Genomic DNA, 21224 nt, shown 5'->3' with positions numbered 1-21224 from the left:
TCCTAACAACTGTGGAGTCTTTCAAAAGTAAGATTTGTGGTTTTCTTCTGAAGTGGCCGAGACCTTCCCGCAGCCTTACCAGAACTGCACTGTATGGGACAAGAAACACCCTTCAGTGGCACACAAAGGACAGGCTCTGAAGCATAGGTATTACAAGGACAGGAATGTGTCATCAGCTGGGGTTGAAGCGAGAACCGAAAGGAGGTGGAGAGCTGAGAAGGCAATGAAGATGTCGGTCAAGCCTAAGGCAAACAAAATTGGTAGTGGTTTTGGCAACAAGGACTGCAGACCTGGGTTACTTCCCAAAGACCTAAGTGAGCCAGGCCTTGGGAAAGTAGAAAGACCAGCTACTCTGGAAAACTATGAGCAACTAGAAGTAGCCTCAGATGCTTTGCTGGTCAATCTTTTTGCATAGTCCTCGGACGTTTGGGTGTGACGCAAAAGAAGGCCATTATCAGCTAGTAAAGCCGCAGAGAAACCCACAAGGTGGGCTGCTATAGAGTTCTCAGATTCCAGGATGCTTTTTCTCATTTATTTTAAGAAAAAATAAACTAATTAATAAGAAAATAAATACACCTCAAACGAGAAAAATGATCTCCCAGTGGGGTAAGAATGTATAATTTGCAGTGTACAGTCACTACTAAGCATGTCCTGGTGAGAATGGATCTAGTTTTGCTCCAGAATTTCCTTACGCACTATGTTAATGATGCGTGTGTGTGCTCCCTCTTATTTCACTTACTATTGGCTCACTGCTAATGGACAGGCAACCGGCCACCCCCATCCATCTCCTCATTTTCACCCCTACCTAAGTCTCTCTCCCTTATAATACCTCTCTCTCTTTCTCTCTCTCTCCCTCTCTCTCCTCCCAGCCTTGAGGCATCCCGATTTGAGCTCTTTTGCTTTCAGTCACAATGCTGTGAAGAGTTTGAATGGGTAGGGGGACGTCTAAGAGAGCAGTAAGTGGGAGTGGAGTCTGACTGCAGAGGGTCCTCTGTTTAAGCAAGAGGCGATTCTCTCTCTCTCTCCGTTTCTAGTTCAGACAGTCTGGAGCTCTCTCGCCCTCCGTCTTTCTGTTTTTTTTCTCACCGGCTGCACAACATCAGCCGGTTTTCTTGGTAGACTCCAGCAAACACTCAAAGAGTGGAGATGATGACAAAGCTGTCATTGCTCTGAGAGGCTCGGCCGATAAGCTGTTTTTTGACTGCTTGGGTGAAATCAGTGAGGAGCCGGTGGGCGTTGTGCAAGGGGGTAAGTTGGTTTATCTACCTGGATAAGAAGCAGTCATGATTGACTTATTGAATCGTTTGAGTGAGATCATACAGAGAGTATGTACATGCATTTTTCAACAAAAAAAAAGGAACGATTACTGATCTTTCTCTGTTCCTTCATGAGAGCGTAATTGATCGTAATGGATTTTGTGTTCTGTCAATTATGGGCTAATTGGCCACTTGTTTGACTAACCATGCATGACTATTGTAGTAGGAACAGGGGGAAAAAAATGAACGTACTTTTTGACATCAGGGCTTGGCAAACTATGGCTCGCAGGCTTTTTAATCTGGCAAGGCAAATATCATAGTAAAAATAAAATGATGATACATACATATAATGGTAAAAAAGTAATACTAATAAAAGTGGTGTTTTAGGTGAAACCTTGTCCCCAGTGACATTTTGGGTATCATATATATTTTTTCAAGAAGCATAGGTGTAGCAAACATACAGCCCTCTCATTGGATGATCATCTGGACCACAATACCTTTCTGAGTGGGTCAAAAATGAACAAGCAAGCAAGACCTTTCTATTAAAAAATTATGATTTTTTTTTCAATAAATCCAAACCAAATGGTTCCTCTGGATTCATTCTTATCTTTAGAAGGGCCAGTCTAGTAGTTTAATCTGATGTACCGTATTTTCCGCACTATAAGGCGCACCAGGTTATAGGGCGCACGGCCAAAGAATAGATTTTGGTCCTATATTTTTCATACATAAGGCGCACCGGATTATAAGGCGCTACAATGGGAACGTCGACAAAACAGTCAGATAGTTCAGTCCAACTTATTACCCCTTTAACATTCCGAAAGCTTGCAAAGAAGCAAATACGTGTCTCAGACATGTACGGAAACAGTGTCAGTACGATGTCACCAATCACTCAAATGCATCGATCCAAATATAATTTCTTAGTTTCCATTTTATTTTTGCTGGCAACTGTGTGGACAGCAAAGTAAGAATGTTATTGTGCAGGGAAACGGGGTTCTTTACTGTGCATATGACAATAAACACTTTGAATTGAATTTAGTTTAAAAATAGACTCATCACAGAAACATCAAAATCGTATATACCGGGAAAATATAAAGCCGCATAGCTCACCTAATTTCTCTTGCAGCCATCACGTTCAATAATGATACGTAACCATGGTCTTCTTAAAACCGTGAGTGTAGTAAATCCAGGAGAGTCAAATATTTACAAATACAGAATAGTAAAAACGTGTGATTCACATTCATCTTTTTCGGCAAATTGCAGGCTTTGTTACGCCCCTTTAGCCTATGCGAGCCTGTAAATGATAAAAAGGACCCGCCCCCTTTACCTCCGAATAACTTTAGCCAATAGTGACTCATTCAAATGATGATTGACACATTGGTTAGGAAATAAAACGCCGGTATATAAATCCGAGCATACACCACGGACTAATTCGCCTTCGGGGGAAAATCTAGTCGGCGGCTGCTTGCCTTAGTTCCAAGACTTTGCGACTTAATATTGATCCATACATAAGGCGCACTGTATTATAAGGCGCATGGTCAGCTTTTAAAAAAAATAAAGGCTTTGGGGTGCGCTTTATAGTGTGGAAAATACGGTAATCTAATTTTATTGCCTATTCACTGTTAAAACGTTTTTTTTATATATATTTCTTTTTTATTAATTTCAATTAAGGCAAAATATATACTATTTCATGGCTCCCACTTGTGTTTGTATAGCATGATGATTTGGTGCAGGTGTAAAACTGCATTCAGTCAATTGTTAAAATAATCCAGTTAATGCATTTTATGCCAGTCGTGAAAATCATTGTTTAACCGTTGTTTGTTCATAAATGTGGTAATGTCACAACCAGAACGGAAACAGGACCCACTTGCGGTACGTTTCTCTCAGTTTTATTGGAAGACAGAAAAAGGGCTGCGCCCACGATCCGATGTTCGCTGGACGCGGGAAGCAAGTCGCTCTGGTACTCAGGTTGTGCTCCGACCGCGGAAGTGGATCTTCCGTGGCGAGCGATGGTGGTGTCAGGGACGGAAAAAGGGGGTCGGTAGCCGGGACAGGAGAGCAAAATCGGGGTCGAGGTCAGAAGCGAGTCGTAAGCCAGAATAGGAGAGAAGACGTAGTTGGGGACAAAAAGAGGTCGAAAGCCGGGACGGGAGAGCAGACGTGATCAGGGTTGAAGCCGGGAGCAGAGATCTTGATATTTCCCTATCCATATTGCTCTTATGCTCGAATTAAAATTCAAACACTGTGTATGTGTCAAGACGAGAACGGAAACAGGACCCACTTGCATTGCGTTTCTCACAAGGTTTTAATTGGAAGGAAGAGAAAGGGCTGCGCCCACAATCCGGTGTTTGCTGGACGCGGGAAGCAAGTCGCTCTGGTACTCAGGTTGAGCTCCGACCGCGGAAGTGGATCTTCTGTGGCGAGCGATGGCGGTGTCAGGGACGGAAAAAGCGGGTCGGTAGCCTGGACAGGAGAGCAAAAACGTGGTCAAGGTCGCAAGCGAGTCGTAAGCCAGAATAGGAGAGAAGACGTAGTTGGTGACAAAAAGAGGTCGAAAGCCGGGACGGGAGAGCAGACGTGATCAGGATTGAAGCCGGTAACAGACGGGAGCAAAAAACGGGACAAGTGGGAGTCAGGGTCAAAAAAAGGCTTGCCTAGTGTTCACTGACGTTCGCAGACGGACTGACAACAGGACTGGGTTTAAGTAGGGACAGGGAGCCAATCAGAGCCCGCAGCGGTAGGCGCCAAAAGAGCGGGCGCAGGTGATTCCCATCGGTAATCATGACAGTTAATAGTCTTCTGATGCATATTATCAAATTTAGTGCTTAAAAACGGGGACCTAATATATTACTTTGCTTTAATTCTTACTGTTTCAAAACCAAGTTATTTTTGTCAACAAAAATTTATGAAATATTACATGTAGATGTATCCAAAAACATTGTTATTATTACTTATTGTTATTTTTATGATATCTAGTATGAATTTTCTTTTTTTTTTCTTCCTAATGACTAGAAAAGTTTTCCAACCCCTGTTTTAGATCTTGTCCGATTGTCACAAAGATGACGTTTTCAGAGATGAATAAGCTGCCTATGGTCTTAAATGTGCGGATGTGGAGCTGTGGTTAAGGAAATATCAGGGGCTGCCGCCGTAGGTGTTGGGCTCGTGTGTGGTGCTTGTTCGCCAGAGTAGGTCCAGATGTAAACTTTATGGTAGATGGCAGCAGACAGTGGGCTTTTGTAACCCAGGAAACAGACAGCTGCTTTACATTAGATGCTGCCTCTCGGTTCCTCTCTCAGGTCTTCAGCATCGACACTGCAGGCTATAAACTGGCAGCTTCACATACACTCACGCACTCACCCAATCACTGAGGGCTCTTTCGGTGTGATTCTGTAGCTCCAAAACCTGCATCAGCATCTTTAGCTGGTTATTATATCCCTGTAGGTAGATTGCAAGCGGGGAAGTAGGTTGGATTAGAAAGTATATACAGTGGAACCTCCGTTCTCGACCATAATCCGTTCCAGAACCGATTTGTTCGATCACCGAAATCATTTTTCCCATTAAAAATAATGTACCGTATTTTCCGCACTATAAGGCGCACCGGGTTATAGGGCGCACCCCGAAAAAATAGTTTTTGGTCCTATATTTTCCATACATAAAACGCACCGGATTATAAGGCGCTACAATGGGAACAGTCAGATAGTTCAGTCAAACGTATTACCCCCTTAACATTCCGAAAGCTTGCAAAGAAGCAAATACGTGTCGAGAACACGTGCGGCTGCGGTGTCCGTACGATGTCACTCAAATGCATCGTTCCAAATATCATTCGGAAGGTTAAAGTCTTGGGATTCAAGAAATACCAACCATTCCTTAGTTTCTATTTCCTTTTTCGCTCACAACTTTACTGTGCATATGACAATAAACACTTGGAATTGAGTTTAATCTAAAAATAGACACTCCATTCCATCCATTATCTGCACCACTTAACACAGAAACATCGAGTTCACTCTGAAACAAGATACAGGGAAAATATATAGCCGGAGTAGCTCACCGAAGTCGTTGTGTTCAATAATAATGTGCAACCATGATCCTCTTATATCCGTGAGTTTAGTAAATCCAGGAGAATAAAATATTTACAAATACAGAATGGTAAAAAATGCTTTCTCTATGCCGTCAACCCAAAATGCTATTCACATTCATCTTTTTCGGCCAATTGCAGGCTTTGTTTTGCTGCTTAAGCCTATGCCAGTCTGTAAATGATAAAAATGATCTGCCCCTTGACCTCCGAATAACTGTAGCCAATAGTAATCGATTCCAATAATGATTGACACATTGGTTAGCCAATGAAACGCCGGTAAATAAATCCCAGCATACACCGCGGACTACTTGGCGTTCGGGGGAAAATGTAGTCGGCGGCTGCAAGTTAGTTGCAAGACTTTGCAACTTAATACTGATCCATAAATAAGGCGCACTGTATTATAAGGCGCATGGTCAGCTTTTGAAAAAAATAAAGGCTTTTAGGTGCGCCTTATAGTGCGGAAAATACGGTAAATCGTTTTAATCCGTTCCAACACCCTGAATGTTTACCTTGAATGTAAAATGTAAACATAAAGCTAACCCAGGCTAATCGTACGTTTGCGTTATCGTAATCTTTCGTGCGGAAGATTACGATAACGCAAACGTAACACGAACGTGTAAAAATAAAAAAATCAGGTCGTTTACAATTCATTTAGCACCCGGGTCTCCACAACAAGTGGTGAGCGGTTCATTGGAAAGGGGGCTCCGTTCCAACACACTGAATGTTGGGCTCCATTCCAACACCCTGAATGTTTACCTTGAATGGTTAACGTAAACATAAAGCTAACCCAGGCTAATCATACGTTGGCGTTATCGTAATCTTTCGTACGAAAGATTACGATAACATGAACGTACGCACTCACACATTACCGGCGTTCGAACTCCGATATTTTGACCGAACAGCGAAGCAAGAATTTCTCGAAATTTTTGGTCGGACTCCGATTCGTTCGAACTGAGAGGCGTTCGAAAACCGAGGTTCCACTGTACATTAAATACATTATTTTCTGTATTATAAGGCACACGTAAAAAACACAATTTGGCCAGGAATTTGAAAGTCTGTCTTATTACCTGGTGTGCTTTATATAAAGATGAAATCGGAGTCGCATACAATATTTATCCGTGTGCGATGCTACACCAGGATTTACGGTATTCTACCGTATTCATGCAATGATTGATTAATTGAGAAACGCCTCCGGCCAAAAATAGAAAAACATTTCCACGGGAATCAAAGTAGCGATGAGAGTGCTGAAACCTAACTACTAGGCCACCAGTGAAACAGATAGCATACAAAAAAGGGCATCCAATTTTATCTCATTATGAAATTATTTTTACTCCGTGCCAGAAACGAACATGAGAGAACAGAGAAAACGGAAAGTCGTCCTTAAAAATATAAAAAACTCAAATTCAGATTCATCATCACATACACCAAACCACGCTTTTTTGCTATTAATTACACATCAGGCCCACATTTGGTTTGCTCCATTCTCTTACATTTGTTTCTGGCCTCATGAGTAAAAAGAGTGTGATAATGAGATAAAGTCGAATGTCAGGACCAGAAGGGAAACAGGACCCACTCGCGTAACGTTTCTCTCAGTTTTATTGGAAAATATTGCACACGATGAAATGAAAAATGAAATGATCTGCATTTATATAGCGCTTTTCAAGTCAATGACTTCCCAAAGCGCTTTACAATGTGCTCCACATTTCCCAATAGCGGCTTTGCAACCACGTAAGGCGCTAACCTGCTTATTGGGGGTATTAGGGGTTCAGTGTCTTACCCAAGGACACTTCAACATGTAACACGGACGAGCCGGGATTCGAACTGGGATCCCTTGATCCCAAGACGAGCGCTCTACGTCCTGAGCTACTGCCACCCCCTGATCTGGTGATTGCGCTGAACGCGGAAGTGGGACTTCCGTGGCAAGCGATGGCGGTGTCAGCAACGTAAAAAACGGGTCAGTAGCCGGGATAGAGAGCAAAAACGTGGTCCGGATCGGAAACAAGTCGAAAACCAGGAGGGGAGAGTAGACGTGGTCGAGATCAAAAACTGATCGTTATTCGGGACAGGAGAACAGACGTGGTAGAGATCAAAACAGATCGTAGCGGGAGACAAACAGGAGCAAAAAAACGAGACAGGCAAAAAAGGGCTTGCCGTGTAAAAACAGAGACGGTCTGACAAAAGGGGACTGACAGGAGTTTACATACTGACAGGGAGCCAATCTGTCAACAAGCTGGCGCCACACGGGCGGGGCCAATTGGGCGCCATGGCAACCCTGACATTGAATGCCTTTTCTTATGTCATCTGGGTCACTCTTGATGTAGTGGTTAGGTTTTGGCACTCTTACTGCCCTGAGACATTGTAATGCAATTATGGTCAACAGCTTTTTCCGACTGTGGAATCATTCCACTCATATATTCCATTGAATAAATACAGTAGCTCTTACTATAGTTTCAACTCAATGTGCCTTATAGTTCAGAGCGCCTTATACAGGAAATATATGACAAAAGACCATTCTTTGGGGGTGACCCTTATAATCCAGTGCGCCTTATAGTGTGGAATATATGGTACGTTGAATCTGTGACCATCCTCGCCAGCAGATATTGATTATGATCATTGTCTGCAGTAAAGGTCAAAGTTTGTAATTCATTAAGTTTTTTAGAATATTTTGAGAGGTCCAAAACTACTGTGCATAATTTCGCAGGGCTGCTTCTACATTGGCCAGAATGGATTATGATTCGACACTGAATGCTAATGAGTGTGCAAAAAATGGATCAGTCATGTGTCATATGCTACGGAACTCACTTGAGTGGTGTGAGACAACCAATAATTGAAAAAGAAAATTAGATCGCCACGGCCGTGAGCAATGTATCCATTACTTTTTTTTTTCATTGCCATTTCATTTGCCAGAATTCACTTTTATCTGCCCGTGTTTGGAGTGAGTGAGTGAGTGAGTGAGTGAGTGAGTGAGTGAGTGAGTGAGTGAGTCGGTCGATGGATCGGTGGCAGTGTTCCCTCTAAGCTGCGCGCGTGCTCGCACATTCTCAGCGCACAAGAAAATCTAGCCAGCGCACAAAAATCAGGGCTCAAAATTACTAATTAAGAAGCAACTTAAGTCAAAGTGACAGTGCATGAAGGTAAAAATACACGGGTTCCCCTGACGTGTCCTAAATGCGGTATTTTGAAGTCGAGTCGAAGTAGAACGAAGTTGGGTAAAGTTAGTAGAGTTTGTCGAGAACCGGCTTCTTCGGCTCGGCTCACTAAAAGGAACCGGTTCTTTTGGGTCCTAAACGGCTCTTAAGGTTGTTTTTGCTTCTTTAATCCCAACATGACCAAATATTCTGTAAAATTATGCACAAAATGCTTTCTGAAATCATAGAGGAACATATATATTTTATGGCTGCAATATGTTCTAAAAAGAACAATAAAACAAAAAAGGGATGCTCATCAAACACTTATTTGGGAGATCCCAAAAGAGGACAAAACAACAAACGGACAATACACTAATGCAATGCATAGGTTTTGCAAGAACTTTTTAGTGCCCGATGTTTCCGGTGATGTGATCGCCGAATGAATGAATGGGGGGAATAGAACAAAAAAGAAAAAAATACCAAAATGAAAAAGTAGTGAAAATCTGAGGAAAAAAGAAACAAAATGAAGAGAAAAAAGAAGGAAAATTTCAGAAAAAAGCCAGAAAAAAAGAAAAGAAAGAAATGTAGGAAAAAAAGTAAATAGAGAACAAAAAGAAAAAAGTAACAGCTAGGAAAAAATAAACACAATGAGATTTTTTTTAAAGGAATTTTTAAAAAAGTAGAAAAAAACAAAAATATTAATATTATGCGACAATATATATCAGGAAATAAAAAGAAATGGATATCTTGTGAAAGAATTGTAAAAACAAACGACGTTTGTAGGCCGTACAACCTTTGCAATAGCACATGAGTCAATTCCTTCAAAAGAGAAAAATAGTTTTTCATTGCCGGAAACTCAGCAAAATGTAACTTGATGTCAAGTTTTGGACATGTTTGATAATGAATTATCTTGCCACACTTGGGATTACAGTTGCTCACTGTTGTTTCAAGCGTTGCTCACCGACTTTGTGTGAACGCTCAGACCCGTGAGGAAAATTACAGGGAACATTGGTCGGTGGGTGGGTGGGCCGGTTTCGGTCGGTCAGTTTGTCAGTTAGTTAGTTAGTTAGCAGGAATTCATGGGGAAAATACTCAAATGACCCTAGAGTATTATGTCCTGGATGCTAATTGTGTACAATTAGGATCTCCACATATAAGAAAGAAGCTTGCTAATAATTGTAAGTTCAGTGTGCAGTGCAAAAAGTAATAATTTAAAACATAAACTGGAAAATGTTGATGATTTTCTTTATTTTAAAATATCGTATGTTTTTTAACAAGAATCACAATACAAAAACACACAGACTTTTGATTTTAGAAAAATTTTAGTACATTTTCTTATTTCTCTAATAATAGGAAAAACATATTTCAATTAAAAACTATTATCTGATCTAGCAGATGGTGGATTCATTTTCACATTTTGAGAAGTATCGTCCACTCAGTTAGGACAACAATCCTTAAAATGAGGTAACCATCTGCTAGATAAGACAATTAATCTTGATTAAAATATTCACCAAAACACTAAAACAAATGACTAATTGTTTGAACCAATTAATTGAGATTTATTTGCAGAGATTCCTTGTTATAGGTATAAAAAATATAAATGAAATAATCTTACCTAACACACTGTATATTATAATGTTCTTTTCGAGGAACATTTTCTACCTAGATTAGAAAAAAAACATACTTTAAAATGAAGAAACCCATCTACCATATGCTAGATATATTTTTTTCTTGGTTTAAGTATAAATTACCCTGTTTTTGTCAGAACCAGAACAGGATCAGGACCCAAACATGTGACGTTCCCACACAAGCCTTTTATTTTATGAGAAAAGGGGAGTCATGCAAGTTAGGCAGCGGTCTGGTGTGGAAAGACAGGAAGCCAGAGACCGAGGAGATCGATTCCAATTGCCCGAGTTGATATCGGACGGATGGGGTCGATACCGGACAGGGCGAGACAGACAGGATGGATAATGAATCAGGATATCGAAAATAAGCAGGACAAACTAGACGGGAACGAAAACTGGAGAAAATAATAAACAGGACAAAAATAGATGGAAACAAAACTGGAAACCGAAATTAAACAGGAAAAACTAACGGGAACAATACCGGACAGGAAATACCAACACGACCAGGACTGTGTCGAAACCCACGTCTTGCGGGACAGAAGTTAATTGACGGGCTGACAAAAGGAGAGTGACAGGACTGGGTTTAAATAGTAGGGCGCCACACCCATAATAAATATCCAGAATTGATACATAATACTTGCATCTAACACATTTCATAGTGCCCTGTTAAGATGTAGCATAAACCTATCCTGTTGTACGCAACCCATAGGGTTCAATCACCCTTCATAGAACAAGGCATAGAAAATAATGCCAGCTGCCGTTAATCACAAGGCAATGTCAACACGAAGCCACCAGAGAGCAGTGTGAGCTTCATTTTTAAGCAAACTTGTTGATGAACATGTCAAAAAATTTTAGCATGTGCAAGCAATTCCCCCCAAATTAAAGAGCTTTACAAACCTTAAAAACACAGTAATAAAATTCATACATTCAAGGATATCAAGCACCCATATGAACCTTGCCTCATGGCTGTCCATTGTCTCCAACTTTGTTTTCCCTATTCACACATGATTGTCAACCCAATTCTGACCATTCACTATTCGCTAAATATGCACACGACACCACGGTTATTGGCTTTATTTCAAATGGAGGCGAAACTGAATACCGAGCAGAAATTGATCCACTTTCCACCTGGTGTCATGAGAGTAATCTGTTATTGAATGTAGGTAAAACTAAGGAGATGATAATAGATTTCCGTACTAAGCCTCCCCGCATGTGCCACTGTCAATTAATGGTAGTGAGGTGGAACTGGTCCATTCATTTAAGTTCCTGGGTACTTACTTGTCAGCTGACCTCACATGGACTGTCAATGCTACTGATAATCTAAAGTCAGCCAGACAAAAGCTCTACTTCCTTCGTCAACTCAAATCATTCGGAGTCCGTCATTCCATTCTAGTCAATTTTATCGTGCTATCATTGAATCAGTTTAAACTAAGTCAATCACAGTTTGGTTTGGTCGCGTCAATCAGAAAGAATTGTCAAAGATGGAATCAGTAGTGAGGACGGCAGAGGAAATAATGGGTACTGGCCTCCCGTCCCTGCAAAGTATCGACATCGATGGAACTAGAAAACGGACACTAAAAATTATAGACGATCCCAGTCACCCTGCTCTCAGGTACTTTGATTACCTGCCGTCAGGTCGCTGTCTTGGCGCCATTGCGAGCAAGACTTCACGTCTTAAAGAGAGTTTTTACCCTTCCGCTATTCGTATGTTCAACGGGAATTGATTTATTACGTACAGTATTATTATGCCAACGGCGTTCTTCCGACCTATTCTACTCTAGTCTTGTTATTTACATATTCTTTCTTTTTAAACTATTCTATATAATTACCTTGTATTATACACTACAATATCGTTTTTACTCTATCCTTTTTATTCTTTTAAATCTATGATTTTATCATCATTGAGTGTTCACGTGTCAAATGCTTTCTTATAAACATCATGTTTATAAGGACAACAGCCTGGTCCTGAATGTTGACAAAACTAAAGAGATCATTGTCGACTTTAGGAAAAACCAGCCCAACCATGCCCCACTTTGCATCAACAACAAGGCTGTGGAGGTTGTCAGCAGTATCAAGTTCCTAGGGGTGCACATTACAAACAAACTCACCTGGTCCGTGAACACTGCATCACTGGTTAAGAGGGCACAGCAGCGCCTGTACTTCCTGCGGAGGATGAGGAGAGCCCACCTGCCCCCACCCTCCCTCATCACATTCTACAGGGGCACCATAGAGAGTATCCTGACCAGCTGTATCTCTGTGTGGTGTGGAGGCTGCAGCGCTACCGACTGGGGTAGTGTGAGGAGGGTAACGAGGACAGCAGAGAAAATAATTGGGACTACACTTCCCTCCATTCAGGACATTGGCCAGAAGCGCTGCCTATCCCATGCTAAGAACATTACCGGGGACCCCTCTCACCCCCATCATGGACTGTTCACACTGCTAGCCTCTGGGAAGAGGTTCTGCAGTGTGCGGTGCAGGACCACCAGGCTCCGCAATAGTCTAGTCCCACTGGCCATTAGACTGTTAAATGGTCAAACAAACATATAGTTAACTTAAATCTAAGCGGCTGCTAATCTGACTTTTTGCACTACTGGCAGTTTTTATAGCTTGCCACTCATTGCACATTGCTCTCTGCACTATGGTAATTACAGCGTTATTGTTACAGTGTTAATGTTACTGTGTACCTGACTTGTTAACCTGACTGCCCATTTTGCACATCTGGTTAGCTACTCTTCTTGCACTATCGGCACTATGGTAAAATACTATACGTAGCCAATTACAATACGACTTTATTTATATCTGTACATTCAAGGAAACTGTGGGGGTCAGATGCATCGACATTTCGTTCTGTATACACGTGTACTAGAATGACAATAAAGTAGATCTGAATCTGAATTATGGTTTATACTGGATGAATAACTAAATACAATACAATACAATACAATACTTAATCTCATGACTCTGCTCATGGTTGTTATCATTTCCTAACCACATGAGCACTGACCATTCATAGGTGGTCTTTTTGGATGAGTTGGATCCACATGTAAGTAGGCACTGTCAGACCTCGACACTCAGCATAACTTGAAGTGGGAAATAGGCCATTGTTTGCACAGCTGTTAGCTCCCTGTGCCCCGTGCCCTACAAAGCTCGATGAGAGGGCGGTTTTAACCCCACTTAGCTCCTTGACTGGTGATGGAGCACAAACAGTAATTGTTAATATTCATGAAGACTCGTGATTGTGGACGGACGTAAATGATGAGGTCAGGTCAATCTCAAAAAAGAAAATCTTTACATTCTGTTGAATGTATTGGGCGGTTGTTGGGAATTTTTCACGTGGACTATACCATTGGTGTAAACACGACTGCTCTTGGGCCAGATGTTTACAAAGAATGGCTATACCTTTATATGTCAACAACTGTCACAAAACAGGACTGGAGACAGGACCCAATAGCGTTAGTTTTATTCAGTTTTTATTAAGAGAGAGAGCAGTGCTTGCATCCACTGTCAGGGAAGACCAGAACAGAGCAGGAGACCCCAGAGCGTTCGTACAATTCTTTATTTGGGGAAGCGTAAGGGTTAGCGGGAGACGTGATCAATCGTAGCGTGGGACGAAGGCAGGTCGAGTTTACCAGGACTGAAGAGAAGATCGTAGCGTGGGACGAAAGCAGGTCGAATCGGAGGCAGGTCGGATCGGAGGCAGGCAGGCAGAATCAGGTAAACAAGAAGGCACATGTAATCGGGAGAGTCTTACGGGGTACAGAAGTAATCCTCTGACCAAGAGTTCTCCGCGTAACGCGTTTAAAAAGGGAGCATTAACCAATCAGGAAGCACATTCCAGCGCGCCACATGATTACCCCAGGTGGCTCCACTTGGGTAATCATGACATCCACGTTCCGATGATCGTCGGTCACGGGTAGCAGTATTTTTTTGGAAGATTCCAAGGGGATTATAATGTATCTAATGCACAATTAATGGTAAGTAGCATTGGTATTTTACAACTACTAAAATTTGTTTCTAAAAAAAAAAAAATGTGATACTGAATACCGTTTTCTATGTTTATTCCACTTTGGTAATTAAGAAAAGGTAATCATCCAAATCATGATTAGATTTCAATCGATTGCACTACTCTAATGTAGTCATATCATTATTTTTGGAGTGTGGATTTAAATATTGTCAGTCAATCACAGAACAGATAGAAAAACATTTTAAAAAAAGGCTTTTGCTCCATCTTCTGATCAAATCATCGATCAAGTATTGCTATGAATATGCTCCAAATGAAACTGATCCCATTTCGTTTTTATTGAGCTTACTAGAGTGCCCATAATTTCCTATCGTCTGACGGAGATGCTCGCCTTGCAATCTAAAAATGTATCTCTGCATTGAAAGCATCCCAGATGGCTTGTAATCTTCCTCTAACGCTAATGTGTAAAGTAAAAAGAGTGGAAGTCTTCAAGCACTTGTATTCAGGATTGCTTTGTACTGGTGTGCCTGCCATTGGAGCCAGCCAATAGATGATTACATATGTCACTCTCCTAACTGTGATACTGTACCTCCCGTGGTAACCTCACACAGTAGTAGTATATACCGCAGGGGGCTTGGAAGGATGTTGCTGCTTTGGAAAGGGGCAAAGAACTTCCATTGGGTAAAAAATGTAAAAACGAAAAAAACAATAAATAGGAGTAGCCAATGAGCAGCTGACCTGAGGCACAAGGTACATTAGACTCATACAAGTGTCTGAATACATGACACTCCCAATAGGGACACGCAACATGCTTCGGGCTTTCATCACCAACAAGGGCTAACAGATGTCCCGGTACCACTGCCAACTCGCTCATCGCTTTCCCGGAGGAAAGAGAAAAACTCTGGCAAGATTATATAGGAAGTGAGGAGTTTGTGTTTTGTTAAATACGCTAAAAACAATGCGACACATTGAATCTGTTTCTTATAGTTTGCAGTGTATTGATTTTTTTCCCCGGGAATTTAATTTTGAAGATCTCTATCAACTGTACTTCGTGTACTTAGAACCTCAAAACGTTTGTCGGGAACACTCCAGAATTAGTGAAAGTGATTACCGTAAATTCCGGACTATAACGTCGAAGCGCACAGGGAGCGCAGTTGCTGTGTTTTGCGGAAACGTGGCTCACGTTTAGCATTCCGGACGCTAACGTGTAGCCACCTGGAGCTACCCGGAGCTATCCGGCTTCAACGCCGCTAAACAGAGACACGAAAGCCGGGGGGAATCGGAGAGGAGGCAGACTTGCTAACACGAGGTGGTGTATCCCTGGATTTTCACAAAGAAAAGATTTCCATCTGCCGCAGGGATGTCAAACTTTTGGACTAGCGTGACGTCATCCACTCCGCTACAAGCACCCTTAGGGCATCATGTTAATCTGTTAATAAACAACGGCGTAGACTGCTGGAAGTGTGAATTTCCCTACGGGGATGAATAAAGTATCTATCTATCTATCTATCTATCTATCTATCTATCTATAGAGCGCACCTGATTATAAGCCGCACCCACCACTTTTTAAGAGGATAACCGCTTTTGTACTTACACGAGCCGCACCTGCATATAAGCCGCATGCGCCCACATTAATACATGTAACACAATCACGAAATTAACCCAAACCCGACTTTGAGTCCCGCAATTGTAACTGAGGGGTTTTTAAGGGTTATTGTTCTATCTTCGTTATTCATTATCCATTATCCGTTATCGGTCAGTTCATAATACGCTACAAAGCCTAGGAGCCGGTACACTTACTCTCAGCCAAAAGGGGGTTTTTGGGGTTTTTAAGGGTTATTGATCTATCTTCGTTATTCATTATCCATTATCCGTTATCGGTCAGTTCATAATACGCTACAAAGCCTAGGAGCCGGGACACTTACTCTCAGCCAAAAGGCCAAGCTAAGGTCCTAGCCCCAAAGCCTTGCTGCGATCATTGCGAATGCACCGTTCCCGGAGGTACTGCAATACCAGGCCGATGCGTGGAGTGGACAGAGCAAGCTCATATTCCATCTCCAAGATGCAAAAATCAAAGGACCAATAGGCCAAGCCCGACTGTCGCTAGGGGCAGTGTAAGTATATAGCAACTGTAACACAGCCACATGACGACTCATTTAGAATCTCACAGTCAAGCTAAGTACACAGTCCAATGACAACAGCCGGCAAATTGTACGTGTAATGATACCAGTACTTAAGATATGACGCAGACCTGCAGAGTCCGGGTCCCGTTGAAAATAGTCCAAGGAAAAAAAATGTATATTTCCAAAGGTAAGGGTGGGAAAAATATATATCCACTATTGTCCGCTGCGTCCACAAACACGTCTCACCTTTACTCCACTTCCCCTCAGCCCCCGTTGTATTCTCCCCTTCTTTTTGATTCGCCCGTGGAAAACATATCAGAATAAGTCTCTGAAATAAATACATTACAAAAATATACAGTTGCAAATACATATTATACATGGTTACACATATTTACAAAGAAAGATGGTACACCGAGAGAGTTTTCAAAGCTTTAATAATAATATTATAACTTTCATCCCAAACCGTGTCTGTGAAGGGTAGCAAAACGCTACTAGTAACACGCTCACAACACAAGGAAACAGGTCCGTTAAAAAAAATACGATACTTGTAAATATCTTGGTAAACCGTGCTCATCTTCTTCCTTATAACTGACGTCATTAAAGTCGTCTTCCCCAGTATGGGAAAGAAACTTTGTCATATAGACGTCGTCCCACGCTCGCCTTCATTCAAAAACACGCTAGCAGTACGCTCGCAGAGTAAAGTTTACGTGCAGTTTCCTTCTTGATCGGACTGCTTGATTGCATTTAGCTAGAAAGCTGCGTCATGTGCCTTTCTTTTTGCATTTTGCATGATGAGGGTATGTTTACGCTAATTAAATTTCTGCACAAGTCAAGAAGTTGCAGTCTTCCTCGGCGCATATATTCCACCGGTCTAAATCTTACCTTCTGTCCTCGAGCGGCGGCTGTTAGAAAAAATACATTAATTGGCCGCATCACTGAATAAGCCGCAGGGTTGAACATTTGGGAAAAAGGTAGCGGCTTATAGTCCGGAATCTATGGTATTCTGTTATGGAATGCCTTTGGGTGTGTTTAGACAAGTCTTAGACCATTTACATCAAAGACTTCTACCAGAAACTGCCCCTAGTCTAACATGTTTCTGGTACTTGTCTTGGTATACAGACGATTGTGTGATTTTCTTCCGGATAAGTTTGTCAGGAAATATTGGATTTTACATCACCCTCAACAGCCTAAATCTCTCGTCTCTCTAGAAAGTTTGTGCTGACTTGATTTGTTGCGTACAAGAAAATAACCTGAACGTGAAGGTACCAGTCCATATGCCAACCGAAACCCTGCCCATCACCACCACAGGACTTCCTGCGGTTCCAAAACTTGAGATCGGTTCCAAGTGCGGATTCACAAACGCCTGATCTATCTTCATAGTGTGTCTGTAACCGTCAAGCAGATCACCTCAATCAGCATTAAGCCTGGTTTTGAGGTTGAAGTGACCATTGCTGATGTATAAATAATGTGCAATAATGCAAAAAAAAAACATATTTGCTGTACTTCATTACCTTGTTTCCAGGGTTCGGTAGGGTTACTTTGACATGATTACTTTCAATTACTTTTGGGTTCCTCGAATACAAAATATGCTAATAAAAGACAAAAGAAACTAAATATGAATAAAATTACTACATTTTGTGCAGGCTTGGGGAATAACGGAATACAGTGGAACCTCGGTTTTCGAACGCCTCTCAGTTCGGACGAATCGGTGTTCGACCCAAAATTTCGAGAAATTCTTGCTTCGCTGTTCGGTCAAATAATCGGAGTTCGAACGCCGGTACGCTAGGGTGCGATGCTGAGCGGCGTACAAGTGTTTTAGCCCCTAATTATGCCTCCGAAGAAGGTCGGTGCAAGCAGGACAGGTGAAAGAAGACAAGTTGTTCGTCCAACTATTGCCTTTAGGAAAGACATAATAGCTAAATATGAAAGAGGTGTACGAATTTCCGGTCTTGCTAGTGAATACAGCATGGCTAAATCTACGATCAGTACGATAGTAAAGAATAAGGAAGCTGTGAAATCGAGTGATGCGGCTAAGGAAGTTAGCGCTATAAGCAAGCAACTGCCGCAAGTTTTGGAAGAGGTTGAAAAACTTTTGAGTATTTTTCTCTCCCCAACGCCCACCACAAAAGTAAGAAATCCTATTCATAATCCTTTTTTTATTTTTAAACGTTCATGTTAGCGTAATCTTTCGTATGGAAGATTACGCTAACTTGAACGTACGATTAGCCTGGGTTAGCTTCATGTTTACATTCATGTTAAACATTCAGGGTGTTGGAACGGATTAAAACCATTTTACATTATTTTTAATGGCAAAAACAATTTTCGGTGATCGACCAAATCAGTTTTCGAACAGGGTTCTGGAACGGATTATGGTCGAGAACCGAGGTTCCACTGTACATGGAACGGCAAAAATGATGTTGGCAAGCTGTTTGGATTTATTTTCATTTTGTTTCTGTCGCATTTTATGTTCGTTTTGCCGGAGATCAAAGAGATCAAAGCCAGGAGAGAAAGCTTACCACGTGTTGTGAGTCACAATTTTATTCATATTTAGTTTATTTTGTCTTTTATTAGCATATTTGATTTTGGAGTAATCCAAAAGTAATTGAAATAATTACAATGGAACGGAAAAGTTAGAGAAAAGGAGTGCCTGGAAAATGATTCAACTAATTACAAATACATAGACGAAACAGCAGGTGGATCTATAAATGCTACGCATACGTCTGCCAAACCTCCACACAAGACAGACTAATAAAGTAGGATCCTGTAATGTTAAAAAGCTAACGAACAATGACTTGCATCCCACCTCTCCATCTGGACCCGGTGCGAACAGAAGCGGAAAACGGAGGCACTGCAGGGAAAAACCCATAAAGAAAATTGATGGCCCTCACAACGAGTCATCCAAAATAACAATACGATACTAACGGGATTGAGCTTGGATTGCTGCACGGTTGACCTGGTGAGCACTGTCATGCTTTTACTTCCTTTGTCTCCTGATCTTACTGTCAAAGTCAAAATTGGTTTTGCCATGGGAAATTGTTTTTGGGAATGCTGCGAGAAATGTTTGCCGACATTCTCGATCACTCTGCCAAGCTCGAAGGCTGATTAGAGCCTAAGCCTTGGCTGTATCTTTCTATATAGTGTTCCTCCTGCTCGATATCTTAGCTCCACGGTCTTATCAGCTATAAACACACTCCCCCCCACTACTCCACAGCTATCTGTGTCATCAGACCCAAAGGGGTCCGAGCTGAGAGACGATGAGTGTAGCTTCGGTTGGATGGGACTTGTCATCATCTTTATCGTGATAACGCGTTGGCAAGCCCATCAATTATAATGGGAACAGAACATGCCCAGTAGCCTTGATCATATATGAACTTTTCCTTACAATAAATTAATTCATTCATCGAATAATTAGCGTATTTTCCACACTATAAGGCGCACCGGGTTATAGGGCGCACCCCCAAAAAATAGTCTTTTGTCCGACATTTTCCATACATAAGGCGCACCGGATTATAAGGCGCTACAACGGGAGCGTCGACAAAACAGTCAGATGGTTCAGTCAAACGTATTACCCCCTTAACATTCCGAAAGCTTGCAAAGAAGCAAATACGTGTCGTAGACACATGCGAATGCGGTGTCAATACGATGTCACCAAACAAACATTTCTTAGTTTCCATTTTATTTTTTGCTGGCAACTGTGTGGACAGCAAAGTAAGAATTTTATTGTGCAGGGAAACGGGGTTCTTTACTGTGCATATGACAATAAACACTTTGAATTGAATTTAGTTTAAAAATAGACTCATCACAGAAACATCAAGATCGTTCTAAAACAAGATACTGGGAAAATATAAAGCCGCATAGCTCACCTAAGTTCTCTTGCAGCCTTCACGTTCATTAATGATACGTAACCATGGTCTTCCTACAACCATGAGTGTAGTAATTCCAGGAGAGTTAAATATTTACAAATACAGAATAATAAAACATGTTTTCTCTATGCCGTAGTGCAACCCAACCAACGTGTGATTCACATTCATCTTTTTCAGCCAATTGCAGGCTTTGTTTTGCGCCTTTAGCCTATGCGAGCCTGTAAATGATAAAAAGGATCCGCCCCATTTACTTCCGAATAACTTTAGCCAATAGCGACTGATTCAAATGATGATTGACACATTGGTTAGGAAATGAAACGCCGGTATATAAATCCCAGCATACACCGCAGACGACTTCGCCTTCGGGGGAAAATCTAGTCGGCGGCTGCTTGCTTTAGTTGCAAGACTTTGCGACTTAATATTGATCCATATATAAGGCGCACTGTATTATAAAGCGCATGGTCAGCTTTTGAAAAAAATAAAGGCTTTTATGTACGCCTTATAGTGCGGAAAATACGGTAAATCGTTTTTCTCTAAAAATGCAAAATATCAGACAATTTCTTTTTCTTGAAGTACATAAAATCTCAGCCACTCATTTCAATTAGAATAGAATTGTCAGGACCAGAACGGAAACAGGACCCAAATGCGTTACGTTTCTCACAAGTTTTATTAGAGGAAAGAAGAAGGGCTGCGCCCACGATCCGGTGTTTGCTAGGCAGGGTTGGGTAGGGTTACTTTAACTTGATTACTTTCAATTACTTTTGGAATACTCGAATACCAAATATGCTAATAAAAGACAAAAGAAACTAAATATGAATAAAATGAGTAAATTTTGTGCAGGCTTGGGGAGTAACGGAATACATGGAACGGCAAAAATGATGTCGGCAAGCAATTTGGATTTATTTTCATTTTGTTTCAGTCACATTTTATGTTCGTTTTGCCGGAGATCAAAGGGATCAAAGCCAGGAGAGAAAGCTTACCACGTGTTGTGAGTCATAATTTTATTCATTAGGCAGCAACATAAAAATCGAGCAAATTGATGCATTGGTCAATCAAGGTTCTAAGAAATTCCTGTTATGAGTGAGGTCTATTTACCATCGTGATAGCATTATCCAGAACCAGAATAAGACATTATTTGAGTTTCATCATTGATTTACATGTAAATCCCAAATAAGTCCCAAAAAGTTTAAAACTGT

At 41.4% G+C, this 21224-nt stretch overlaps 1 protein-coding gene and 1 pseudogene across 3 annotated transcripts in view; one reads left to right on the top strand and one right to left on the bottom strand.

Moving 5' to 3' along the window:
- Positions 1 to 922: 922 nt before the first annotated feature.
- The window catches only part of tncb (tenascin Cb), an 83786-nt gene continuing 63484 nt past the window's right edge, over positions 923 to 21224 (top strand). For all 3 annotated transcript variants that reach the window (XM_088336839.1, XM_088336838.1, XM_088336842.1), the window contains exon 1: positions 923 to 1248. The gene's annotated coding sequence lies outside the window, so the exon portion shown is untranslated. The remainder of the gene's footprint in view (positions 1249 to 21224) is intronic.
- LOC148366409 (U2 spliceosomal RNA) lies at positions 16022 to 16164 on the bottom strand (annotated as a pseudogene).

This window comes from Urocampus carinirostris, chromosome 5, assembly GCF_059441175.1.
Source record: "Urocampus carinirostris isolate Australia breed hairy pipefish chromosome 5, RoL_Ucar_1.0, whole genome shotgun sequence".
Classification (NCBI taxonomy): domain Eukaryota; kingdom Metazoa; phylum Chordata; class Actinopteri; order Syngnathiformes; family Syngnathidae; genus Urocampus; species Urocampus carinirostris.
Note: the sequence above shows the minus strand (reverse complement) of the source record. Positions and strands in the feature narration are given on the sequence as shown.